At 41.6% G+C, this 6130-nt stretch overlaps 1 pseudogene; it reads right to left on the minus strand.

Moving 5' to 3' along the window:
* The window catches only part of LOC147447427 (uncharacterized), a 43893-nt pseudogene extending 38540 nt beyond the window's left edge, over positions 1–5353 (minus strand).
* Between the last annotated feature and the right edge of the window lie 777 nt (positions 5354–6130).

Raw genomic sequence — 6130 nt, forward strand, 5'->3', positions numbered from 1 at the left:
TAATCCTCACTCCTGCGAGAGTGGGTACAACAACACCAAATCGTGTCCAGATTGACAAAACCTATCAAAATGAGAGTAAACACTTGATCACTGTCAAAGTGGGAATATATCGATCACTATACCATCATAGAGAAAACTGCGAATACACATAAACCATGATGAGAATCTAGGAAAAATCTAGCAGATTTTCCCCCGGAAACTGAGTAAAAACTCAAAAAATCTCACCAAATATGCATGACAAAAGATACTGGTTTAGTAGCAAAATCCAATAGTCTACATGCAATGTCAAAAGCTTGGAAAACTGGCTCACTCCTGACCGAGTAGCTCTATGGACGTGTACGTGTCCAAAAACATTCCAAACCTATAAACCTGCTATCTACGAGCTATGGCTAGCTCAAACTGTATCCGCATAATGCATACATAGCATGAAACTGCACAAAATCGTGCTAAAAAAGCTCTCTGAAATGCCTCACACAGTCAAACAATGCGCATAAAACGGCATCCGAATGTGTAACGATCCAAAAGTCGCATCCCAAAGTACCACTTGCATATGAAAAAATAAGGTGAATTCTTTCTCAAATAGCACCACAATGTGCCATACATAGTTAAAGATGCAAACCACATCACTCTCTACATTGTAGGAATCAAACTGCAAAACCTCGATATGTCGAGATTGGTGACAGGCTGCTGCAAAAAATTCAGCACTCAAAATTTCAAAATTTTGATATAACCAGCGCGTGCAAAACGTGCCAAAACCTCAGGGTAGACTCCTAGATCACATGTATCCGAGACCGAGATGTGAGAAATATGCCAAAAACCTCCGTTTTGGCCCAAAAACGCAACATAAACTTGTTGTTGTTGCACCTACTGTAATTCAGAGCAGAATTTCAAAAAAATGGACATCACCATCATGTCTGCAATGTGCCAAACCCCAACCTAGACTCCTAGATTATATCCATCTGACTCTGTGTGATAGAGATATGCAAAAAACATTGTTTCGGGAGCCAAAAATAGCAAAAACGAGCTACAAAACTTTTTGTTCCTGCTCTTTCGCTGCAAAAATTCAGCAATGGCTTGCTACACAAGCTCTACAAAATCTGAATATACATGCCTAAGCTGAGATCTGACATCGTCGAGCCGTATCCACCTTCGTCGAGCTCAAGCTGCCATAGCCGAGCTCCGTCGCTTTCGTCTCGTCGCGAAGCCGTCGGACGCATATCGCCAAAGCTCTGATACCAATTGTGAGTGCGCGAATGCAATTCATGTGCGAAGAGTGAGAAGGGGAAAGAGAGAGAGTACACAAGATGTGGGTGCAGCTCCCAAATCTCATTGTATGAGCACAATGTGAGAGTGAGTGAGAGCTCCTTATTCTTTGTATGTATAAAGAATAAAGAGATAAATGTGGGTGGCCAGACACTGGCCGGCAGACACGGGCAAAGAACGGTGAGGCACACCACCTTTACCTAACATAAGTGACTTTCTTTATGACATTGGCCACAACTTCTTCAGCGAACATGGCCCAAGCAATAGGTTTTCTTTCCTAGTCTTTCTTCTTTAGTGGGCTCTTCCAAGTTATGCTACTACCTGCACAATTTTCAAGAACAAAAGCACAGGCATATGCAATAGAAACAATGTAATTTATGGGAGGCTCCTGGTATACCTTATGGTGCTGCATCATGAATGACTCATAAAGCTCTGGCTTCAATGTTTTACAGTGTGTCTTTGGACTTCCTCTTCGGGGCTCTTCAAACATGGTGAGCCACATGCCTTCGGGCACATCATTATCGCTTAGCTGTCGTGGACTTTCACCCACAAGGCTAAGGCCATATTCCTGATGGAACTCCTTCTTACTAAAACAAAACTTTTTTTGGCATGGATATTCAATTTTGGGGGAGTTTTGGGGGCATGCCAACGACCACCTGCTTCAGACACAAAATACCTCACATGCAACCCATAAACCTGCAGTGCAAAGTCACAGATGAGTCAAGTACCTGTCGGCGTAATGCTCTTCTTTCCCATGAAATTGGAATGCACTCAATCCTAAACCTTGTCTCCCCTGCCATTCAAGGTCCTACGGTTCTATGCCCCTCAGCGTGCCTAATTCTTCACGCAGCATGCTTCTCAGCATCTAGGGTGCTTTTGTTCTTTTGAGAGATGTTTCAAGCTTCTACAGAGTCTCTCTCTCTCTCTCTCTCTCTCTCTCTCTCTCTCTCTCTCTCTCTCTCTCTCTCTCTCTCTCTCTCTCTCTCTCTCTCTCTCTCTCTCTCTCTCTCTCTCTCTCTCTCTCGGCAGGTAAGTTGGGCCACGTTCCCTCTCCGCTTCATCATCGTCCCTCGAGATTTCAAATTTATAAGGTTTACAAGTGCTAAGAAGCACAAGCATTCAAGCTTTGGTTCTAACCACAAAAAGTGTACCACCTTAGCATGCATTGACCCAAAGACCAATCATTCATCCCCAATTTGGATATCTAATGCCATTGAGTAGGCACACACACCTAAATTTAGACCAAAACCATATGCAAAAGATCCATCAATTCCTCATTGCAATGCCCAAATTGCAATCTCGATCAAGCATAGACAAATGCATGCATGCTCCATTTCTCAAAATCAATCTTAATTTTCCCTAAGCAAGCAATGCACACACTTGAAAATTAAGCAAAAAAGTTCAATTTTTTATTATTTGGCAATGCAATTAGGCCTATCTCTAATGCTTGAACACACATTTCATGCACATTTCACAATCAAGAAACATTTGGGTGCCCCAATTGACCATCAATCATTGAATCAAGTGGTCTTCAATTGGGCACAGACACTCAATCTTTGCCCAATTTTTGGCAATTAGGCATATTCAATGATTGGAATTGCCTAACATTCATATCAATTATGTGATTGCACATTGAGTGTTCACATATCATCAATTTGTTCAATTTCTATGCATGCCGCCACATTCAAGAGTAGGTGCACACACACTTGATTTTTACGACAGTTTTTTCCCTCTTTAATGCATCACACACACAATGATTTTTCTGCACACACATGAATTCTTGATGAGAGCTAAACATTGTCTTGGACACACAAGGTTTATTATTCAAAATATAACATTAATTTTATCCCAAGTGAATCAAATTAAGTGCAAAGTGTAGGTCAATTAATTCCACACCTAATTTCTGCAAATGATTAGCACACATTGAACTATATTAATGAATCAAAAATTGAAATGAGAAAGTGAGTGCACTTGCATAGTAATCACCTCCTTTGCTCCACACAAAGATGCATCTTTGCACACAAAAGTGTATGCATCTCCAATTTGGCCCAAAAATTGACCAATTAATGGCTGAATTGTTAGTATGAAATTAGTGAAATTGGGGTTGAATTTAGGGGTTTGGGGTATTCATACTAGCTTCAATTACTATTAGCGGGTCACCGCAACGGACGTCTGCAACACGACTTTTTGTACTAACATAATGTCAATATGCAAGGAAGCGACTCAAGATGGGGCACAGAGACTTAATGAGAGTGTCAATCTCACCAAAGTGAACTCAAAGGGCTATTTATACTATGACAAAAGAAAACCAACCACTTCCTAGTCAAAAAATCAGTTTATGTCCGATCTCATCGCTCTAGGTCATCACGATCTTTTCGGGATCCAAACGAATTCGGAATGCAACAAAACTTAAGAGAGGTATTACAACACCTAAGGGCACAATCTACCAGGTTCTGTAGCCATCTAGGATGGTACATAAATTATGATCCATCACAAAAAATGTGCAAAAAACTAGAACAGAACTACATGGAAGGGTCCCCCTTAAGCATAGAAACACTTATCCAAGATCAAAACATAAAAAATAACCATTTAAGACCTCAAATCAATGCATTTAGCTCACAAACAAGATGTCACAAACCACAACAGAATCGAGTATGATTGGACTTAGATTGTAGAGCAAGAGACAAGGAACACAATGTGCTATTAGGAATTGATTTGTGATTACCAAACAAGGAGAAAAGCGGATTACAAGTTGTAGCAGCAAGGAGCTCTCACAGTCGACGTCCAATACTTCTTTCAGCTACTACTGGTAATGTGTTTTTTCAAAATTAAGGGTTTTGACTTAAGAGTTGAGGGGACTTTCCCACAGTCATTCGGCTATTTACAAGGTGTCTAGAATCAGAGAGGCTAAGAGGGCATGACAATATATATTACAATTGAGAATCCTCATTAGCAGAATTACATCGCTTCTTTTGTAGTACAACAAGGTTTGGTGCACATCCGCCTTTTACATGTCAGTCCATTGTGTCCACCAAACATTCCCCCCTTCCTATTCATTGCATGTCCTTGTGCAATCTATCTTTGACTGTCTTCTAGTAGTTCATCAGTCTCTTTTCTAGCGTCAGGCAGTGAGGTGCCTGAACTTTTTCACCCTTGCCTCGATCTCCACTTTTGTCACCAGCTCTCTGAAGGGATTATTGTTGAGAGTTCTCTGATATGCTATGTGTCGAGCTGGTAGATCTTTGGCCATGGGAGTAAATATGGAGGAGTCTAGCTCAAAGAATCCAGTCATGAATGCCTCCTCGAAGGTTTGCATTAGTGGGAGGGAAGGAACATGACTCTCGCATATAATCCCATGATGATATCTTTGCTTCGGATTCTTGTCTCCATATTCCAACAGAGCCCTCTTGTGCCTTCCACAAAAACCTGCCAGGGATGCTCCGCTGCCTTTATATCATTGAATGTCGTTATGCAGGTGGTTAGCATCTTGGAAATTTTCACAAGCATCTAGAATGCAAGATCTGGTATCTCGTTCATCATGTTGATGACCCCCTTGAGCGTCTAAACCATATACTTTTTTGATGGGGATTGTTATTAATTGGCTTTCTTATGACGGGGTAATTCAACACTGCCAGTCTTTTGCTTTGCCTGAGTAAAAGCTTTTCCAAGATTGCCGTCTGTTGATGGGACAGTAAGTTGGGTAGATCTTGAAATGCTGCGGAGCATTCCTATAGTATGTTTCATCTATTGGTCGTTGCTCAAACCATTTCTTTCGCCAGAGGGGTTGAGTGTCAATGATAGTCTGAATTTGTAGCACAGTGACAGGAACATCCCTGTAATCCCCTCTTTTGTTTGGCTCAAGGACAGGTAGCATTTCCTGTTTCCATAATAGGGTCTCCTGTCTCATCAATGGTAGGGAGATCATCTCATGCCCGAGATACTTCACCACTTCATCTGGAGTGATCATGAGCAGGGCTACTGACTCCAACACTTTGAGCTCATATTGCAGATACTCCCTGTGTGAAGGGTTTTTGACTTTTGAGATCCAACATTGAATTTCTTCTTTTGCCATATCCGAAATGGATGTCATGGCTGGATCTTCAGATTCTTGTGTTGCTTTTCATGTGCTTGTACGTGGGACATCCATTTGGTGAGCTTTGAAAGTGAAATGCTAAAGTCCTCCTGTTTGCTCAAATGCCACTGGGGTTGTTTGTTCGGGCTTTGCTTGTGTTGCCCTTAGAGCATCCAAATCTCCATGTGCCTCTGCCAGCTGCTTTCTCAAAGTTTCAATCTCTTCATCTTTGGCTTTCTGCAATGTTCTATGCCCTATTGTCATCATTTTTCTATCGTATTTCTCTTGAGCAAGGGCATCCTTTAGATCTTGGACCTCTTTGTTCAATGAGGTTGATCTAGCTGTCATGCTTGAGGAGCTCGACGTCTACTACAAGGTTAAAAGTTGGGTCAGAGTCTTGCTAACCACTTCGCTCTGTTCTCTTTCCCTGACCAGCTCTTCCTCTAGTCGTTTTTGCTCAACTTGCAGAGTAGTGTTGGCTTCTAGACCTCCTTGTAGTAATAGGTGGTATTGTCTTGTTCCCTTTGTAACTCTGATTGGAGTTGCAACTAGACTTTTTGCAACTCCTCTATTTTGTTTTGTAGCTGCAGTGTGTTTTCAACTGCTTTCATTGCCTCTCTGTTAGTGTCCTCCAACTCTAGTTCGTGCAAGTTGTAGAGAGCTCTTTGGCATTGGAACTGGAGTTTGATCTAGTCTAAATGTGAATCAATGTCGAACGACCTAATCATTTCAGCTCCCTCCTCTACCATCACTTGCAAACGAGGCGATCTTGGCTTTCTTTGACTTGTTTGGCCG

This window comes from Adiantum capillus-veneris, chromosome 11 (genome assembly GCF_014529385.1).
Source record: "Adiantum capillus-veneris isolate H3 chromosome 11, ASM1452938v2, whole genome shotgun sequence".
NCBI lineage: Eukaryota > Viridiplantae > Streptophyta > Polypodiopsida > Polypodiales > Pteridaceae > Adiantum > Adiantum capillus-veneris.